Source organism: Notolepis coatsorum (genome assembly GCF_963971535.1).
Source record: "Notolepis coatsorum genome assembly, chromosome: 4".
Taxonomy (NCBI): Eukaryota; Metazoa; Chordata; class Actinopteri; order Aulopiformes; family Paralepididae; genus Notolepis; species Notolepis coatsorum.
The window spans coordinates 195,724,154-195,746,034 of record NC_140168.1 but is presented as its reverse complement, the minus strand read 5'-3'; the positions used below and the strand labels follow the sequence as shown (position 1 = coordinate 195,746,034).

Below are 21,881 nucleotides of genomic sequence, written 5' to 3'. Positions count from 1 at the left end.
TGGCCTGGGGATAGAAGCTTCTTCTGAGTCTTTCTGTGCTTGCCATGAGACTCCGGTATCGCTTGCCTGACCGCAGCAGTTCAAAGAGGCAGTTGTTTGGGTGGCTGGAGTCTTTGATAATTCTCTTAGCCTTACCCATGCACCGCTTGTTGTAAATGTTCTGGAGAGTGGGAATCCCCCCTCCAATTGTGCGTTCGGCTGAACGGGCCACTCTCTGTAGTCTGCTATGGTCTTGTGCGGTGCTATTCCCAAACCAGGAGGTGATATTGCCAGTCAGGATGCTCTCTATTGTACATGAGTAGAAGTTCTTAAGGATCTTCTGACTGACTTGGAACTTCCTTAGGTGCCTGAGGAAGTAGAGGTGTTGTTGTGCCTTCTTCACAACACTGTCAATGTGTGTGGTCCATGTCAAGTCCTCGGATATGTGGACTCCGAGGTACTTAAAACTGTTCACTCTCTCAACCGATGCCCCGTCGATGCTGAGGGGGCTGTAGTCCTTGACCCCCGGCCTCCTAAAGTCCACAATCATCTCTTTTGTTTTGCTGACGTTCAGGGAGAGGCTGTTCTCCTGGCACCATCCCGCCAGGACCTTGACCTCTTCCAGGTAGGCCCTCTCGTCGTTTGCAGAGATCAGGCCCACCACTACTGTGTTGTCAGCAAATTTGATGATTGTGTTGTTACTCCGCTGAGCCACACAGTCGTGTGTGTACAGGGAGTAGAGGAGGGGACTCAGAACACAGCCCTGGGGGGCCCCTATGTTGAGGGTGATGGATGAGGAGGTGCAGTTGCCTGCTCTCACCACCTGGGGTCTGCCCGTCAGGAAGTCCAAGACCCACTGGCAGAGGACATAGTTCAAGCCCAGGTCCCTGAGCTTGGCTATGAGTTTGGAGGGGACTATGGTATTGAATGCCGAGCTGTAGTCGATGAATAGCATTCTCACATAGTTCCCCTTCCTCTTGTCCAGGTGTGATGCTGCTGTGTGCAGCACATGGGCTATGGCGTCCTCCGTGGACCTGTTGGGGCGGTATGCAAATTGCAGGGGGTCCAGGTTGATGGGGAGGGAGGAGCAGATGTAGCCCTTTACTAGCTTCTCAAAGCACTTCATGGCTATGGAGGTGAGAGCTACGGGACGGTAGTCGTTGAGGCAAGCAGGCTTGGATTTTTTAGGTACAGGGATGATAGTGGACTTCTTCAGGCAGGTGGGGATGACAGCCTGTTCTAAGGACAGGTTAAATATGTCAGTGAATACCGGGGTCAGTTGGTCGGCACAGACTTTTAGGACGCGGCCGGGGATGCCGTCCGGTCCTGCTGCCTTCCTGATATTCACTGCCAGCCTGTTCAAACTGAAGTTCAATTTGATCCCTGTAGCTCCGTTTGCCTCTATTACTGTCCTCCTTACGTTGTATCGCGCCACCTTGTGGTCATTCATGTTGCCTGCCACCAGGCCAGCGTTGTATGCTTTGGTGCGCGCTCTTAGCGCGCTTTTGGTAAGCTACCTCCGTATACTACATCATTGTGACATTTTGGAACCTATGGAACCTGTTCTAGGGACTGGCTGGTCCCTAAGGTCCCCAGAGTTTACTCGGAACAGGGTAAATCTGCATTTTGCTATGATGCCCTTCTAGCTCATGGAACGAACTCCAACAGTCCTTAAAGCTTGAGATTCTCCCCTCTGTGTGCTTGTGTGTGTGTGTGCCCGTCCGATGCTTAAGAGGTTGACTTACCTTATGCATACTGCACCTTATGTGTATACTGTATACTTCATCAGAGCATATATTTAGCATTAGCATTTTAGCATTTTTTGATATTAGATTAGATTTAGATTATTAGATTATATATTGTAACTATATTTATTGTAGGGCAAATATAACTGAGAGGGCATACATACCCTAATCTTGCATGTCCAGAGTTAATTATATTGTTATATTGTTTACACTGCCTTTTTATTCTATTTAAATGTTTACTTCTCCACTGTACTATAATTCTATGACCTGTACCTCCCCTCCCCCTTGCTGCTATGATGCCTGCATTTCCCCAAGGGGATCAATAAAGGAATATCTTATCTTATCTTAAAACCTTGATCTCCAACCTTTGTCAATCAAGCTGTACGTGTTTTATTTGATTTGTTTTCCTTGCTCTTTGCCTCGTCTTGTTGTCTCATCGTTATGATGTAAAATAATGCTTATCTTTCGCTCATTCCTGTGTGTCCTACACTCGACGTAACTGTAAATGAGGGCAATCCCAGTTGCCTTTTGAGTTTAACCCTTTCACTACCACACTACAAAGGGTTAACCTTTCACTACCACACTAGAGACGGTAATTGTCTGTAGTGTGGTAGTGAAAGGGTTTACCTTATGTAGTGTGGTTGTGAAAGGGTTAACCTGCTGTACTGTCGCAGTGAAAGGGTTAACCTTCTGTATTGTTGCAGTGTAAGGGTTAACCCGTTGGTAGTGTGGCAGTGAAATTGTTAACCTTCTGTATTGTCACAGTGAAAGGGTTAACCTTCTGTATTGTCACAGTGAAAAGGGTTAACCTGTATTGTCGCCGTGAAAGGGTTATTAACCTTCTGTATTGTCGCAGTGAAAGGGTTAACCCTTTGGTAGTGTGGCAGTGAAATTGTTAACCTTCTGTATTGTCGCAGTGAAAAGGGTTAACCTTCTGTATTGTCGCAGTGAAAAGGGCTAACCTGTATTGTCGCAGTGAAAGGGTTAACCTTCTGTATTTTTCACCGTGAAACGGTTAACCTTTTGGTAGTGTGGTAGTGAAAGGGTTAAATGCAGGTCTGACATGTGGTTCTGTCTCCCGCAGAGCCGGATCCGTCGGATGTGGAACGACACGGTGAGGAAACAGTCCGAGTCGTCCTTCATGACCGGAGACGTCAACAGCTCGGCCTCACTGAACAGAGGTAATCGTTGGTCACTTAGCCAAACGCACGCTTTGAATGACCCAAACAAAACCCCGGAGCCAGCCCGGAGCTCAGAACCTACTAAAGATGTCAGCCAAGAAAAAGATGTAACGTAGAGGAGAGCAGGGAGTCAGAGAGGCTGAGCAACAACAGGCATCGATTCACAGAAACGTCACTCTTTGTCTAGTTTAACTATAATTATTATCATAATAATCATCATAGATACCTACCTCACACTATAATCTACCTATATAACTCTGTATGATAGCATGTACAATAGTGCTGTATACCATATTATATATACATTCATAAATAAAATATATTTATATTTACCACATACAATATATATATATATATATATATATATATATATATATATATATATATATATATATATATATATATATATATATATATATATATATATATATATATATATATATATATATATATATATATATATATATATATATATATTGTAACAAAGGTAGCAGACAGGGGTAGGTGGAAGGTGCAATATGGGTGTACAAATAATCAAACACACAGTCAAACAGCTTTAGCTCCCCGCTGGGCAATGGCCAGGGGCATTTATTTAAACAAAACTGAAAATTAAGAAACCAACAAAAATCATACTGGCTCCCAGTGAAGCACCTAACTGTCTTTGCTATAGTCCAGTCTTTTCTTCTCTCCATTGGGGGGAGCCAACAGGCAGGAACATAGCATCCATTGATCACCATTCCCCTCATCCCCTTACATACCCCCCCCTTCAGTCCCTGCAATAGTATCCAGCTGCCATCGCAAGACAGAGAAACAAAATAATAGTACTGTTTAATCTAGCTAACCAACAGTTTCAATATTAGCCAAGTTACAAATACCAAATATAATTTACATGTATTTATTAAATACAATGAGAGCGAGACATGGGGTATACCCATGTCTGAAACACAATGGGAAGCAGCACTTACAGTAGGAATGGTAAAATATCAAAATGTGTTGGATATCAAAATTGTACAATTAAAGATACTACACAGGGCCTATAATCTCCGCTACGCCACCCGACCGCCTGCTCCATCCATCATTTTCTATCGTTCCCTATCTCCTTATCAATAAACAAATAAACCTGTTCCGTCCTCTGAGCTTTTAAAATTGACAAACTGGTTTAGGCAACTTAGATTACAAGTCAGTTTTGGGAAAGTTATGTGAACACAGAGGGGCAGAGCTCGAGTTTTATATTAAGATATTATGTGAGCAAAAAAGAAAAGAGAAATCTATAAAGTATATATTTTACTCATACAGTATGTACATCCTCTGGCCTGTTTGTAGAACTTCCCTGTGTTGACAAAGCTAAACCCTATTGATATGAAGTCTAAATAACATGATAATCATTATTGCACTACTGAGTTATTTGCTGCTATGTTTCAATATTATAAGAAGAATTATAATAATACTTTTGAGTTTTATATTGTTTAAAACTTCAACAGCAGAAGCTTATATGCTAACCATCAAAACATTAAAGAATATTTGGAGCAATTCCATAAACCTTGCAATAGCATAGCAATATCCGAAACTTGGTTTAGTTCTGAGAAAATAGTTGACATTGAGTTGAATGGATTTGAACTCAATTATATTAACAGGATTGGGAAAAGAGGTGGGGGTGTAGCCATATATATAAAAAATAGCCTCAAATATAAAGTTGTAGAATGCATGTCAACTACCATTGACAACTTGATGGATTGTATCTCAGTAGAGATCTGAGAAACGTGATTGTCAGTTGTGTATACAGAGCTCCAGATTCCAGCATTGAAGCATTCAAAGACTGCATGGAGGTGTTATTTGCCAAGACTCAGAAGGTTACATTCATCTGCGGGGATAAATCACTGTACATTCTATATTGCTCAGTAGTATACCATATCTGAACTACTGTGTAGAGATTTGGGGTAACACTTATAAAAGTTAAACCATTTGCTATATGCTATACACTACAGTCTATGTGATGTGGTGGTACGTATGATGGTAATTAAGGAATTATTATACATGACTATTATGCAAGTAGGCTTTACCTGTCTCTTAGTTGCTGGTCGGGGCCACTCCTCAATAGACTGAACCTTACGCTCCAGTGGTTTCACATTTCCTCGTCCGATGGTGAAACCCAGGTATTCAGCCTCCTCCAAACCAAGCTTGCACTTCTTTGGATTGGCTGTTAAACCTGCTTTGCGGAGAGCCTCCAATACCGCGGCAAGCCTGTCCAAGTGGCTCTCCCAGTCCTCACTGTGGATTACCACATCATCCAGATATGCAGCTGCATACTCACGGTGAGGTCTCAACACTTTGTCCATTAGCCTTTGGAAGGTGGCTGGGGCTCCATGCAGGCCAAAGGGCAACACCGCGTATTGGTACAGCCCTGTGGGGGTAGCAAACGCAGTCTTCTCCTTGGAGTCAGCTGCTAGAGGCACCTGCCAATACCCCTTGGTTAGATCCAGGGTGCTGATGTACCGGGCCTCCCCCAGCCGGTCAATCAGCTCGTCAACCCTAGGCATGGGATAGGCATCAAATTTAGATATTTCATTAAGCTTCCGAAAATCATTACAGAACCTTTTTGTGTTGTCTGGCTTAGGGACCAGGACGATCGGGCTAGCCCATTCACTATAGGACTCCTCTATGACGCCCAGTGTCAGCATCTTCTTGACCTCTTCTTCAATGGTGACCCTCGTGGCTTCTGGGGTTCTGTAAGGCGCATTTTCACCTTCCGACCCGGCTCTGTCTGGATGTGGTGTTCCACCAGGGTGGTCTGGCCTGGTACACTGGAGAACACACCTGAGGCTCTCTGCACCAATTCCTTCATATGCTGAAGCTACATTTTTGAGAGCCCTGACCCATACGTCACCTCGACACCTTCATCCCTGGGTGAGGAGTAAGGGAAGACACAAGGAGAAACACAAGATCCAAGCACATCTCTGGCATACCACATCTTAAGCAGGTTGACATGATAGATTTGAATAGGCTTTCGGCGTCCTGGCTGGCGCACTTTGTAATTAACTGGGCCTACCCTTTTGGCCACCTCATATGGTCCGTGCCAGGAGGCCAGAAACTTGTGGTCAGTGGTGGGTACCAGTACCAACACTTTGTCCCCAGGTTGGAACTCACGTGGCTGTGCACCCCTATTATAGACTCGTCTTTGGGCTTCCTGGGCTTGTGACATATGTTCCCTTACCATTGGCCACAGTACCTTCATGCGGTCCCGCATCACCTCCACATGTTCCACCAGGCTGCGATGTGGGCTGGGCTGCTCCTCCCAGGCCTCTCTAGCCACATCAAGCAGGCCCCTTGGTTGCCTTCCATACAGGAGTTAAAATGGTGAGAATTCTGTAGATGCCTGTGGTACTTCTCTAATGGAAAACATGGGGTAAGGCAGCAACTGATCCCAGTCCCTGCTTCCGGAGCATGGACTTCAGGGTCTTGTTAAATCTTTCGACCAAACCATCCGTTTGTGGGTGGTATACTGAAGTTCTAATTTGTTTTACCTTGAGGAGCCGACACATGTCCTTCATGATCCTAGACATAAAGGGGGTCCCTTGGTCCATAAGTATCTCTCTGGGTATCCCAACTCTGCTGAACATCTGGAGCAGCTCCCGTGCAATGCCCTTCGTTGTCATGTTCCAGAGGGGAATGGCCTCAGGATACCTGGTGGCATAGTCAAGGACAACAAGGATATATTGGTGTCCCCTTGCAGATTTCACTAGTGGTCCCACTAGGTCCATGGCAATCCTATCAAAGGGCACCTCAATAATCGGCAATGGTATCAGTGGATTTTTGAAGTGTTTTGGTGCCATCTTTTGACATTCTGGGCATGTGCGACAGTAGTCTGTTACCGCTCTTACCACTCCTGGCCAATAGAACCGTCCCCTGATACGGTGTAAAACTGTGGACACATACTAGCAAACATCTTTTTTGACTGTCCACCATCTGAGCATAGTAGAGAAGTTGATTTTTTATCAGAAAATGGGGATATGAGAGTTTACTCACCCCGGGAGCCAGTTTCTCTTCTATCTCTTGCACATTGCTCCGAGCATGCAGCAGATTGGGATCCCCCAACTGGGCCGTACCAAACTGTCGTCTCAACCGGGGTAAGGGCTGGGCTCCCTGCTCGGCTTCCCCCAAGCTCACTTCATCTGGAAAGGAAGCAAATGGGTTCTCCAACTCCTCTTCTGAGCTGGGCCCTGTGGAGCTCTGGTCATCGTTCTCCGGAGCAACACACACCAGCTTGGAGGCCTCTCCTCCTGGAGAATACACCTTTGGGGAAGTTAGTACACGTTTGCGTCATTTTGAGGTTGCATTACATCGAGTATATTGAGTTCTCTCGATCACCTTTTTCCTCTGGTATAGTTTCTCATAGAGCGGGCAGTCTCGGCCAACCAGCACCGGGACGGGGAGACAGGGAACCACTCCCACCTTCAGTTCACAGGTACCCTGAGGTGTGGTGAGCTGAACCTTACCCACAGGATATTCCCTGGTATCCCCATGAACACAGGACACAGGTATCGACTCACCAGGTTCCAGCTGGTCAAGGAGATGGGGTTGGACCAGTGAGACTGAACTACCTGAATCCACCAGTGCTCCTGCATCCTTTCCATTTATTTTTACCGGCACCATGTGGGGAGGGGAGCATGCCAGCCGTGTTTTCCTTTTTACCCCCTTGAATGCCGCCACCCACTTCAATGTTAGCGTTAAAAACGCATAATCTATGTTTTAAATTATGGTTATGTGTCTAATCTGCCCGTCGCTTATCAATGACTTGTTTGCAGTCAACATTGTCGAAACGGATTGTTTTTTAATCGGTTCATATCCTTTCTATAGCATTTTCGTTCTCTCGAAAATTTTCGGAAGATAGAAAGATTCCCTCATAAACGGCATTTATTGGAATATTCTCGAATACACTAGACACGTTGTCATTTGTCGGCCTATTTATGAATAGTTTTCAAATAAACGCTAGATTATCAATAGTATATGTGTACTTATGCGCGCTAGAGAAGCGGGCTGAAAAATCTATTCTCTCATTTCCTCAACATCACACACACACACATACGGGACACGCTGTTATCTCAGTGAATACAGCTCTGATTATCCTAAAACTGGTAACATAGACTCCTTACCTTAGATCAGATGTTCTCCAAAAAGATTATTCCAATTCCTGATCGCCATTCCAAATATCGATCGCGTTTATTGATTGATTATTGGCTGCTGTAAATATATATATTCCACGCTGCTTTCCAACTCGCGATCACTTCCCTCATCATCAGATCCCTCGCCAGCATAATGGAGCCAGTAGGCTCCCCCCACACAGATCCACCAGTCTAATCGAATGGCCTGCAGTTACACAGGGATAGACGATAGGGGGCGGTATTTTCCCATCTGAGCTCCTAGAGGGGCTGCTGTACCAACGGGAGACTCGGTTGATGAAATATGAATTCAGATCGCTAATAAAAAAAAAAAAAGACAATTTGCGTCGGTGGCACTCAACGGGGGCATGAAATAACGAGATAACACGTCTGTGGCACTCAAAGTGTTAAGAGTCAGACAGTCCTAACAGTGTTTATTATTAAGAGTCAGATAGTCCTAACAGTTCTCAAGTTCACCAGCCGTTAGTTCTCCAGCAGTTCGAATAATGTTAATGTTAATATGGGAAATATATAATACAATTTGACACGTCAATGATTATTATTTTAAACCTGCGTATCATCTGTCTATTCTTGCCAAGCAGGTGACCACTGAGTCTCTAGGGCTGCAGGGGAAATAAAAACGTCAGAGTTCCAGATCCCGACTGCATTAGCAGCAGATACTAACCCTCCCCCCGCCCCCGGCCCCCACCTCCCCCGGCCATCCCTCACTGCCCCCCCCCCCGGTCCCGGGGATCGGTTGATGGAGGGCTCCGGTCCCACGCCGCTCGCTCGCTCGCTCTCTCTCTCTAAAGCTGCTCTGAGCCCCCGCTCGCGCGGACACTAATACATCGTTACGATGACGGATTCATGTTCGACGGCGAGAGGAAGTGTCAAGATCTCAATAATTAGGCACTCAGCTTAGCGCCATCAACAGACGCCGGATCGGGAGGGTGGAGGAGGGAGTGCGGGGGGGGGGGGGGGGGGGGGGGGTGTAGCGATGAAGCGGTGGTTGATGGTTGATGGAAAGAGTGTTTTTGCTAAGGATGAGGAGGGAAAGGGGCCATTATTAACAACATCTTCCCAGCCCTCTGTAATCAGGTCTGATCAGACAGTGCAATAAGAGCCCAGGAGGAGTCGACTGAGGAAGTCTATATTTTGTCATCTCTCGTCAGTCGCCGCAAACATTATCACAAACAAACACATGCAAATAGAAGCACACTTTGCCTGCGGGTGCTCCGTCCTTGTTATTGCAGAAACGAGTCTAAAAGGAGACATATCATTTCCTGCTTATTTGTTCCCTTTCAACTCCGCGCCACCAGCTTTTTTTTGTGTCAGCTTCTCTCCCGTACTGCTAATCTGCTAACGGCACCCCCCCCCCCTCTTGAGAGCGACCCGTGCAATCATCTTGATAGCGGTGCATGTTCAATTTACCCTGGCGTTCAGCGATTATTGCTGCTACTACACAATCAACGCGGTTTGGAAACGGTCCAATGTATCAAACGCATACAGCGTACGTGTGTGTGTGTGTGTGTGTGTGTGTGTGTGTGTGTGTGTGTGTGTGTGTGTATGAGTGTGGGGGGGGGGGGGGGGGGGGGGTTGAAGAGGAGCGTTTTATCATTTCTAAAGAGGCTGGTATTTCTGGAACGAGGGCAGAGGACATCACTGCCACGAGGAAAGAGCTCTGCTGATTATATATCCTACATACATTATCATGTATATGTTATATAAATACACACATCCATATTAATACCGACATGAAACAAAATGCAGAGATGAAGTGGGCACACATACAGATTAGATTAGATTAGATTAAAATGTACAACGACAAGAGTTTTGGCATCCAATCAGATGTAACGTAAAGTGCAATAGTAATATACAAGGTATACAGGTGATTAAACTGGGTATAAAATATAGATATTAGTACTACTGAGTAATAGTGCTAATCAGATTTGTAGTATTAATATGTACAGTGATACGGGTATAAAGACGCTGTGGTAGTAAGGGATGTGTACAGATATAGTATGTACAGATATGTAAACATTATTATATGAAGGTATGTACAGACGGATATAAATATATATATATATACGGTAAGAATAAATAAATATATATATATACAGCATTATTGTACATGCTATTATACAGAGTTATATGGGTTATATGCAGGTGTATCAGTAGGTATACAGGAGGGTTGTATACAGTACAGGTGTATCAGTAGGTATACAACAGGGTTGTATGCAGGTGTATCAGTAGGTATACAGGAGGGAAACAGGTGAGTCACACTTGGACCCTAACGGCTACCGTCTGAAGGCTGCGTTGGTCTCACACGCGGTCTCACACGCTGTCCCTCTGGTCTCACACGCTGTCCCTCTGGTCTCACACGCTGTCCCTCTCGTGGAGGAGAGGCAGAGAGACCGGCAAGAAGCAGAGTGTAGTGACTGACGTCTCAACTCGGGGGACAGCGTTTTCACTTTGAAGCCGTCTATTCGGCAACAAGACCCAGGGGTAAAAAGCGACGAACCCTGACGCGTGAACCCTGACCCTGTGCCAATTAGGTTACAGATCCAGCTCTTAAAAATCGCACCTCTACTGCAAGGGGCGCCGTATCGTTAACACCTCATTAACAGCACTGCCAGGTTAATGGTGCATGATTACCGCAGTAGCAGAGCAGGGCCCTATTCCCCATACCTGGTTCAACTAAGTCGATCAAAAGTCCCATTATCCAGATTAATTAACCCGATGTTTGAATCCGGGCTTTCCCTGTTCCTCGAACGCTGATTCAGTCTTGTTAATTCAAAACCAGACTTGATACTCAGGATAATTGCGCGCGGCCGCCTCACCTGAAAAGACAGCATGTGTGGGTTGCAGAAATCCTGTAATGTTAAGTCCCTCATTACCCCAATCAATCAGATTATATTTATTTAAATGTGCCTGTTTGGCAGTAGGCTTAATGGATGAATAATCGAATGAGATCTTGCTAGCGAAAATAATTTGTTCAACTTTCAGAATAAGTAGATACAAACAAGCCCAAAGAGTATCTAATTGATACAAATTAATAGATACTTATGAGGATATCTGTACTGTATGCGCTCGGATTAGGTATCATGTACTTTATATATAAACACAGTTTTCAAGGCGCGACCCCCGAAATAACGGTGTCAGAGAGGCTTGGAGGGAGGCTATACAGTTTCACTATTAATCAGGTTTTAATCAGTTTCGGACATCATCCATACATGCATTGAATTGATTAACCTTTGGTTTATACCTGTGACACCTCATGTCCATCATCAGATAACAGTGCTTGAACAGATAAATGCATTTTCTCAAATTAATTCGTCAAAACGTCAACCGCTCATTCAATTTCTCAAATCCGTCAAACAGCGCATCTCATCAGACATTTTAATCCCAGTTACAATATCACAATAACGTGTGACTGACAGTGATACAATTCAACAATCCACAGATTCAGATTCCTCGTAATTCATATCCACAGTCCACGCATGAAGACGCTTCAATTTATGCTTGAAGGAAACACAATCCGGCGCTCCGCTAAGCAAATACATCAACAGCGGAGAATATGAAACTAATCAGAGCCAAACGCCCGATAGGTTTCATTCATTAAAAATATCCCCGCGGGATTCACATTTACAATGCGCCGTTATTAAAATAACCACAGTGTGTATCGCGACTCTGAGCGCGGTATCCGTATAAATATGACATGCATTATTTAGGACAAAGTAAATCTATAGGCTGAATATGATTTATTATCAGCATTTTAGGTATATTATTTTACATTTCAAAAGCCCCCTCTAGAAGAACGAAGCACAAAAACATAATTCAGAATGGTATAATAGGATCTAGACTGTGAGAATTATTTCAGGAAGCGAGCTGGGATTTCTTTGCGAGGGTGTGGCCATGCAGGTTATCGAGCTAACTGAACTAACCCCTGCTCTGGAGCAGGTTAAAACTTTTTGATATGTTGCCATAGTGATTTAGACAATCGCACGTCTGGGAACGGAAAGGTCTGGCTTAAGTCAAGCTATGCTGAAAATATCCGGCTAACTCAGTTAGCCATGTACGAGGAACAGGGCCCAGAGCTCAGAGTCCTGAGAGCTGCATCTGTACCTTGTGTATACTGTTTACTTTTACTAGTAATGTATTCAGATTCAAACGTTTTCTATTGCCTATATTTATTGAGAGTAACGCATGATATAACATATAGAACATACAGAACCACATCGGCACTATTTACTTTTCATATATTTATATAATCAGAGTTAATTATATTGTTTACACTGTTTATATTCCTCATATTTTTATATTCAGATCAAATTGTATTGCCTATATTCATGTCTTTCTACTATTACCCTGCCCATACCTGTACCCCCCCCCCCCCCATGCTGCTATGACGTCTGAATTATCCCAAGGAATCAATTAAGGAATATCTTATCGTATCTTACCTGAGACTGATATTACCTGTCATAATGAGCATTAGCAGCAAGTGTATTTTGGTGTTTTTTTTATTTATGATTGATGACCAACATTGTTTTGAGTGATTACCTGATTATGTCCTGTTTTAAGTCTGGTATAGATGTCTTTATTATGTCCTAGTAAGACATTTATATGTCCTAATATGGCTATGTTTAAATGTCCTTATATGTCCTGCGGACGTGTTTATATGTCAGCGCTTGTTCATAATGTTGCTGAATGTCTGCTAACACCTGTCTGAATGTGCAGCACAATAAAAAAATAAGCTATTAGCTTTACTTACCGCGACCCGAGGTCGGAGTTCTGGCGGTTCAGAGCGAACATGGAACGCAAGCGGGGTCTCCTGAAACCAAAAGGTTTTAATCCACACCACAGCATGCAGGCTAAAGGGATTCCCATGTCCGACACAAAACCATGGTCTCCAGCACGTCAGACTCTGCTATCACTTGACACTAGGATGTGCATGACTGACCAAAATCATTTTCGAATAGGCTACTGTTCTTAAAACCGAATATTCGAAAATTCGAATAGTTATTTTCTGTTTCAGTTTAAATTCAGTTAAAATATTCAGTTGAGTAAATTCAGTTATTCTTTTTAATAGAATGGATCATTAAAATCAAAGGGTATTGCACATAAATAGGCACTTCAGATAATCCTTCAGAACCTTGATCGGCTCAAAATGACACCATTTACCATTGTAGCCTATAATAACAGCATTGCATTGGCAACCGGTTTTAACACATTCCCTGCCACGCACTTTCAGCATCTTATACCATTCTCTGCCAGTACTGTAAGTCTATGGAGATGTTCACCTTCTTTGCAGGGCTATAACTTTTTTAATTGTATTGCTAAATTGAGATTACTATGGCCCATTCAACATCGATTATCTATCGTTCAGGATGTAGGAACGTTTTACTTTTTTCATTCACACATTCATACGAAAATACCGTCTAGAATATAAATATGTTTTTATCGTTTTCTGCAGTAATTCCTAGAACGTGAGATATAGGCAAAATGCATATATAGATGATCAAATGCCGTTTGTTGCCGATCCACGCTATATTAAAAATGTCAACTGTACATTATCCTAAACGTTATGACTGATCATGCGCGGATGGACGGAGGGGGGGGGGGGGTCGTTTATAATTCCGTGATCATCGTTAAATGCTTATGTAGTATGGGTGATATATAGATCTGAGCAGTTTGCATGGGTAATAATAAACAAACAGGCTGAAAGTAACGTCAGCCTCCTCTTACCGTTGCGCGATGAGACTGGAGCAAAAAGATCCCAGTATTTGATGGGGATCGAGTCGATCCATTTCCGGTTTGTATAATAACAATACACGCCCAAATCATGTCGATTATTGAGTTATGGCAGCGATCCATATCCACGGTGTGTGGCTAGAGTCCTGCAACGATATGCGAGTGGCCGGACGCATTTAGGAGACGCACCGATATCCAACCGGCCATTTCCGGTTTGGCAACTCGCCGATCATCCACCAGGGGGCAGTATTGAAGCGTTGCAGAGTTGTGCCGGCTCACACAGCAACAGACCAGGCTCTGTGAGGGAAATATGAATACCATGGCAGAAATATGAAATATGATCTCAATAACGTCGTACGCCGTGGATTGGCAGAATTCGCATGAACTCGAAACACGTCGTACAATGTGATTGGCGGGGAAAGTGTTAATAAACAAACAGAAACAGTAGCATGTGCATCTTTTAGATCAATTAGGCTATGAACATTGGGCTGCCTCTAAATATACAAATGTATTAAATAAAAATAAAAACATTAAAAATTATAATAATAAAACAATATTATAATAATAATAATAATAATAATATTCGAAAATTCGAACTCATTCCTAGACAGAGAGCATTTACCAGCTGCTTCAACATGCTGGAGGGCCGTGGTTTTGTTCTGGAGGTGGTTAACCCTTTACCTGCATGTTGTGGATTTGAACCTTTTGCTTTTCGTGACCCTGTTTCTACCGTTTACCGTCTGTCTTGAAGCCTCCCAGTTCTCTCAGAACCCGGCCAGAACTGTGACCACGGGACTCGGTAAGTAAATCAAATAGTTTTGCTTTCCAATACACCTACTGGACAGTATCTCATACAACTTAAACGTCCAATAATCATAACTACCCCTTTATAACGCTAAGGGCCGAACAACGTCATTGACGATAAACCCTTGTTCCATTGGTCCTATTAGTCATGTCAATCAAGCTTTTTGCCTGTAGTGAAGCCTCTCCCCCTAATGATCACGTGATCATTTTGAATGTTAGTGGCCGTCACTGCTCAGCTGCATCTGCCTGACTGATATGTATGTTCTCTCTCTCTCTCTCTCTCTCTCTCTCTCTCTCTCTCTCTCTCTCTCTCTCTCTCTCTCTCTCTCTCTCTCTCTCTCTCTCTCTCTCTCTCTCTCTCTCTCTCTCTCTCTCTCTATCTCTATCTCTCTCTCTCCCCATCTCTACACTATCTCTCTCTCATTCTGTATGCTGTTGTTGTCTCTCTCGCTCATTCTGTATTCTGTTGTTGTCTCTCTCTTTCTGGCTGCTCCAGGGGCTATGGCTAACCATCTTATACCTAACGCTCTCCTGCGACCTCACGGCACTAACAATCCTATAACACATTGCTTGGGGAATCGTCCGTCTATAAACAACCCGCTGGGCATGTACAACACGCAAGGTGTGCTAGCCTCTTTTCATTCTTGTTGTCATGGTTCTGCTAGGGCAGTGTTTTTAAAAATGTCCCACTCATGAACCAACACGGTCTCTCGTCAGTCAATAACGGTACTAATGGACCACAGGGGGAACAAAAGGTACATAATGTATGTTATATCCAAGTAATATGTTTACTTATTGCGTAAGTAATATATTTACATTTCGTATCGGCAAAATCCAAAACAAAGTGCGACCGGGAGTCGAACTAACAATGTTTGTGGTCGCTTGACAAGTGCTATCACCACTAGACTAACTAGACCACCCACTCCAATACAAACACAGCAATACTGTGATGATGATTTGTTTTAACGGTTAGGGTTAGGGTTAAGGTTAGGGATAAGGGTAGGTGTCTTGGTACTGTAGTCTTGAGGTAAAAGCACTTGCCTCCCAACATGAGCATCCTATAGGTTTGTTCCCCAGCAGTGGAATTTTCTGAAAATGTTAAAAGTTAACATTAAAATATGTACTTATTTGTAAATATGTCAATATATTACTTATTTGTAAATATGTCAATATATTACTTATTTGTAATGTGTACACAATGTACATTTGTATACATCAATATATTTATGTACATCAATAATATTATTACTTTATGGCTATAACATAACGTACAATATTACCTTTTTTCCTGTGGTCGATAAGTACTTTATTTACATATTTATGGGAGATTGGGCCGCATGATGAGGGGAAACCACACGGAGGTGCACATCGTCGTTCCGTCCAGAAACAGAAAGAGAATAAAGATGATTTCTGTTCGTGAGTGGCTGGCCGACGTGCACTGGGCCAGAATTGCGATGTTCACCTTTGAGGTGGGTTTCCAGGGGTTTGGTTTGGAGAAAAACAAAGATAAAAAGCCACTGCTCTAGACATGTGTTCCCCGGCAGTGGAAGAGCTTTAGCCTTATCCCTAAAGTCCTTCAGCTCTGCTCACTGTCGGGGTTAGTCTTTTTGTTTTGTTTTGTTTTAGCTGGAGGTGTATCGGGGCTTCCAGTCTAGGGGGCATCACGCGATATCAGTCACAAAAAGAAATTCACGACTCACGCCTCATCCATCGCTGCTTTCCCCCTCGCCCGGCACGGATAATGCAAAACAATAAACAAGTGTAGCTAAAAGGAAATAAAAGAAAAAATACCAAATGGTACTCGTATGGCAATCTGGAGCCGGATACACCACCAGCCAAACCCTGTTTCCAAACCCTGCTGTACTGTTGTCTAATGAGCTCACAGGTGTGCAATGTCTTAGTCTTGTGTCTGCTATATTTCTGTTGTTTATTTTCCTCACTTCTTTTAGTGTTCACTGCTTCTGTGAAACGATTGAACGTCGATAAACGTTGAGCCAAAAAGAAAAGAGAAAAAATTATAAATACAAGTAGAATAATTTTTTTGTATACATTTAATTTGGCTGTTAAACAACAATAGTCTTTCTACTGAGACTGCGATGGGGTTGAAAGGAAATTGGCCTCCTCCTGAAAGTGGTACTTAATCGCTAATCCCTAAATCCCACAATAAGCCATTTGTGTGCCATAAGTCACGGCAATCCTGTGCTAACGGAAAGCACTCAATAAGGCGGGAAAAAAGCAGTGAAAAAATAAAAAGTAGCATCAATTATTTTGCACTTTATTGCGAGATGAGGTACAAGGCATTTGGGAGAACGTTACCAATAAGCTCAATAAGGCAGAGCGAGGGGGGGGGGAGTAGCATGAATTATTTAGCAGTTTATTGCCAGACGAGGCTTCATGTTTACCAACACGTCGGCCTGTGGTGAATAATCGACTGCGTTTACTGAACAAACGTCCCATGTTTTCCCAGGAACCGCTTGCGGTCGGCCGTCGAAACTATTGACCTTGCGGTGCGCGTCCGTCCGGATGGCGTCTCTGCTACTCCCTGTGGGGAGCGAGAGAAGCAGGCGTGCAGTGCATTGTGGGAGCGTTGGGCTGCGTTTGGAAGGGGTGGTAGCGAAAGGGTTAAACTTCTGTAGTGTGGTAATGAAAGGGTTAACCGTCTGTAGTGTGGTAGTGAAAGGTTAACCTTCTGTAGTGTGTTAGTGAAAGGTTAACCTTCTGTAGTGTGGTAGTGAAAGGTTAACCTTCTGTAGTGTGGTAGTGAAAGGTTAACCTTCTGTAGTGTGGTAGTGAAAGGTTAACCTTCTGTAGTGTGGTAGTGAAAGGTTAACTTTCTGTAGTGTGGTAGTGAAAGGGCTAACCTTTTGTAGTGTGGTAGTGAAGGGGTTAACCTTCGGTAGTGTGGTAGTGAAAGGGTTAACCGTCTGTAGTGTGGTAGTGAAAGGTTAACCTTCTGTAGTGTGTTAGTGAAAGGTTAACCTTCTGTAGTGTGGTAGTGAAAGGTTAACCTTCTGTAGTGTGGTAGTGAAAGGTTAACCTTCTGTAGTGTGGTAGTGAAGGTTAACTTTCTGTAGTGTGGTAGTGAAAGGGCTAACCTTTTGTAGTGTGGTAGTGAAGGGGTTAACCTTCGGTAGTGTGGTAGTGAAAGGGTTAACCTTTATGTAGTGTGGTTGTGAAAGGGTTAATAAGGTATATCCGGTATGATGTGCCTGGCTCACCAAACCTGGACCAAACTGTCAAAAACTAGCAATGTAGTTCTAAAATTAAATCCCCTAACGTCCTCTAGCGTCCCTAGCGCCCTCGCCAGATATAGTGGACATGTACTGTACTGTTTACTGTCAGTCTGACGGTCGAGATCCTGTCTCTATCCATGATGTTACCGTCTCTGCTGTCTGCTGCGGTTTCCTGCGACGATGGGCTCAAACGATCACCGCGACGTACAAGATACTGTAGAGTCATCACATTATAGTAGCTACATCACTAAACTTACCATAGATGTAGAAGAAAAAAGACATATGATATGCGTTTTATCCTGCCATATTTTCACTAAATAATTCTATTGACATGTTTAAAAAAATATACAATAAATAAACCTTTGGTAGTGAAAAAGTGTTTAAAATATATTTAATGATGGATAACAACAATACACGATACATATCGCACTGCAATCACTTGTCATATTTCGGGTGGTTGCATAATGTGCATGGTGGGGGGGGGGGGGGGGGGCGTTGAATCGGGATGCATTCAGAGACGTGGTTATTTGTGACGTGTCATCAGCATATTGTGTGAACATTCTTCTTCAACTTGTTTAAGCTTATTGTGCTTCTCTTTGTTTTCCTCCTCTCCCTCATGCCGTCCTGTAAAAGAGCCTACAGAGAGACAAGTATGGGAGTCAAACTAAAAATTGCTTACCAAATGTAATTCACCTCAGCCTTCCTTCCTTTTCACTCTGACACAGGGGGGTGGGGGAGGGGTGGCAAATATCAGAGTCGGTCCCTTTGGAAGTAAAAAATAAATAAAAAATCATAGCAGAAAATATTTCAAAAAGACCCGTCTAATTCAATTTGAATGTAGTTTCAACGATAGCTTGAATGTGCAGACAAGAAGGAATTAAAAGAACACGCCAACATTTTGGGAAATTAGATTATCATCTTCTCCAGAGAAGATGAGAAGATAGATACCAGTTTCCTCTCTGTGCGTTCAGTAGAAAGCTATCTGGCTGCATGTTAGCCTAGCTTAGCACAATGAATGGAAGCGGACATGCCGGTTAGCCTAGGCATTGTCCAACTAACACCTTTCCCGAAGCCATTTCCGCTTTCATTCATTATGCTAAGCTAGGCTAACGTGCAGCCAGATAGCTTTCTACTGAAGGCACAGAGAGGAAACTGGTATCCATCTTTTTGTCTCTCTCTGGAGAAGACGATAAGCTAATTTCCCAAATGTTGGCGTGTTCTTTTAAGCAAGAAGCTGTTTGACGATACACACCGACATAATTCCCCGGCCCGTTTAGATTCTACAGTCTTGAGCATGAAATCTGCCGCTCAGATCGATGTGAATTGGCTTCCGCTACGATAGCACATTGGCCTGCGGTGTCTTCTGCCGCTGCGTCTCTCTCTAACCAGAAGCCCCTTTCACAGCTCCTATACCTCTCTAGGCGGCAGGAACGGAGCCTGTCAGGTTTTGTCGAGGCTAAACCCCTTCACTTGACTCCTTAACGCGTCTCTAATGAGCCGGATGACCACGTTTTCAAGCTGAAGTTTGACTCATCCTTCCCAAAAGGATTCGCATTGACATAGTAGATCCCACACGCTACTTTGGATGTTGTTGGGAGTCGACATTATTCCCCGCATGAGAGAGAACAGAAAGTTCTGATCTCTTCTCTTTGTTTTTTTGTATTATTCTTTTATATTGTCATAGTTAAATTACATCTCAGAGAGACGATATAACACAAATACACTTATAATAACACAAACGCGGCGGTATTGCGTTATCGTAATGTCCATATAGGACAATATGGCCGGGGTCCAAATCTATAATTGGTGCTCTAGTTTTGCCTTTTCAATGTGAAATGCATGGCTACGCTTTGGTATGTCTTGTGCTTAAGCTTCATGTGTTGCTTGCCAGATGTCACACACACACACACACACACACACACACACACACACACACACACACACACACACACACACACACACACACACACACACACACACACACACACACACACACACACACACACACACACACACACACACACACACACACACACACACACACACACACACACAGTATATATATATATATATATATCAGTGTTGTCATCTTTGTAACTGTTACCATCAGTTGAATATCACCAAACAACAAATACACGATTGCTCAGAATCAAGTTCTTTGTATTGATGTTTACTGAGTGAATGATGAGGTAAGTACGTGTCGTGTTGTTCTAAAAGTTGTTTTAATTACACCTTTCGGGGTAAAGTTAATAAACCCTAAACCCCAATGGGTTTGTTTCGTTTGGAGAGCATGAATCAGTGTCGGGACTCGAAACAACAGAGGGGCTATTTCTGGCAGTTGTAATTTGTGTTTGTGTGAAAATGGCTGACCTTTTAGCCGGCGGTAATTAGCTCTCATCGTTTCATCCCTTCTCACAAACATATCCAACCCCCCCCCCCCCCCCCCCCCCCAACCCTTGTTTTGTGTCATTCCAGAGGGAATCCTGAACAACGCCCGGGACACAAGTGTCATGGATACTCTACCACTGAATGTAACCACGGCAACAGCTACAGCATCGCCAGCGCCGAGTACATGAGCGACTGCGTCCAGATCATCGACCGCGGCTACGGCCACAAGGAGACCACCCTGGAGAGGAAGATTCTGAAGGAGCTCACCGCCAACTACATCCCCTCCTACCTCAACAACGCCCACGAGCGCTCCTCGGCCCACGAGCAGAACCGCAACCTCATGAACAAGCTGGTGAACAACGTGACCAACGGGGCAAGGACGGCGGCGGCTGTGGCTACGGCATGAGGGCCTGGGCGTGGCGTTGGGCCTGGACGACCACCACGCCTTCGGGCCGCACCCGACGAGGGCCTGGGCCTGGAGCTGATCCGCGAGGAGTCTAACGTCCCCCTGCTGCTGCCCCAGCGGCCGCACCTCCCGCCCCTGCAGCACCCGGCGGACGCCCTCCACAACCACCTGCACCCGTCGGCCCCGCCGCTCCTCCCGCTGCTGCCCCACCACCCCTTCGCCTCCTCCGCCGCCGCCGCCTCCGTCGCCTCCTCCTCCTCGTCCCGGAGGAGGATCCCCCAGGAGAACGGCGAGAGCTTCTTCCCCCTGCTCCCCAACGAGCACACCCAGGACGAAGGCTCGTCATCGTCCCCGCCGCCCGGCCACCCCGCCCCCCCCACCACCACCACCACCAGAGAGACTCCCTCTACACCAGCATGCCCATGCTGCCCCCGACGCCACCGCTGCCACCGCCGCCTCCGGCACCAACGGAGGAGCCAAGGATGGGCCGGGGGGGACGCCAACAAGAGCCCCGAGGGGTGCGGCGGCTCAGACGACGTCTACTACAAGAGCATGCCCAACCTGGGCTCGCGGAACCACCCTGCACCAGCTGCACTCCTACTACCACCTGGGGCGGGCAGCAGTGATGGCTTCATCGTGCCCCCCCCCAATAAGGAGGACCTTCTGTCCCCGAGGAGGCCCCCCCCACGCAGGAGCCCTCGCACCTGGTCACCAGCCTATAGAGCCCAACATACCGAAGACCCCCCCCCACCCCCACTCTCGTGTCCCTTCTTTGATCGCCGTGGCATCCCCCCCCACCCCCCCCCCCCTGCTCATCCTCTGTGATGAGGGTTGTCGGCAGTGGTAGCCTTTTTTTTTATTGTCATTATTACGTGTCCCAGAGACTTGGGGCAGAGTTTGCGAGTTCTGTCGCTATAGTTACTGACCACACATGGAATACTTAATGAGCTACGTTCGGGGGTGTAGCTAACGTGACTAAACTTGAGTGGAGAGACACAGGGATCTTTATTGATGTTGTGTTTCTCTTTTTGTGAGAGACTGGAGTCCTGCACGGATCGAGGTGCGTCTCATTTGAAGAGAAGAGACACAGACTTGTGACAGGATTCTTCTTTTTTCTTTTTGTTCTCCCGTCTCTGAGATTTAGTTGGACAGTCCAAAGGAACTACAGTACGAGCAGCCCCCCCCCCCCCCCCCCCTCCCCCGACCCCCAAAAAAGAAACTTCCCACCACTACCGTAC

The 21,881-nt window shown here is 44.8% G+C and overlaps 1 pseudogene across 1 annotated transcript in view; it reads left to right on the top strand.

Annotated features, from left to right (window-relative positions):
- The window catches only part of LOC311226788 (adhesion G protein-coupled receptor L3-like), a 77,349-nt pseudogene extending 55,984 nt beyond the window's left edge, over positions 1–21,365 (top strand). The window contains exons 6-8 of the transcript in view: positions 2,809–2,905; positions 15,113–15,238; positions 20,325–21,365. The product of the transcript in view is annotated as an adhesion G protein-coupled receptor L3-like (transcript). The remainder of the gene's footprint in view (positions 1–2,808; positions 2,906–15,112; positions 15,239–20,324) is intronic.
- Positions 21,366–21,881: the final 516 nt, after the last annotated feature.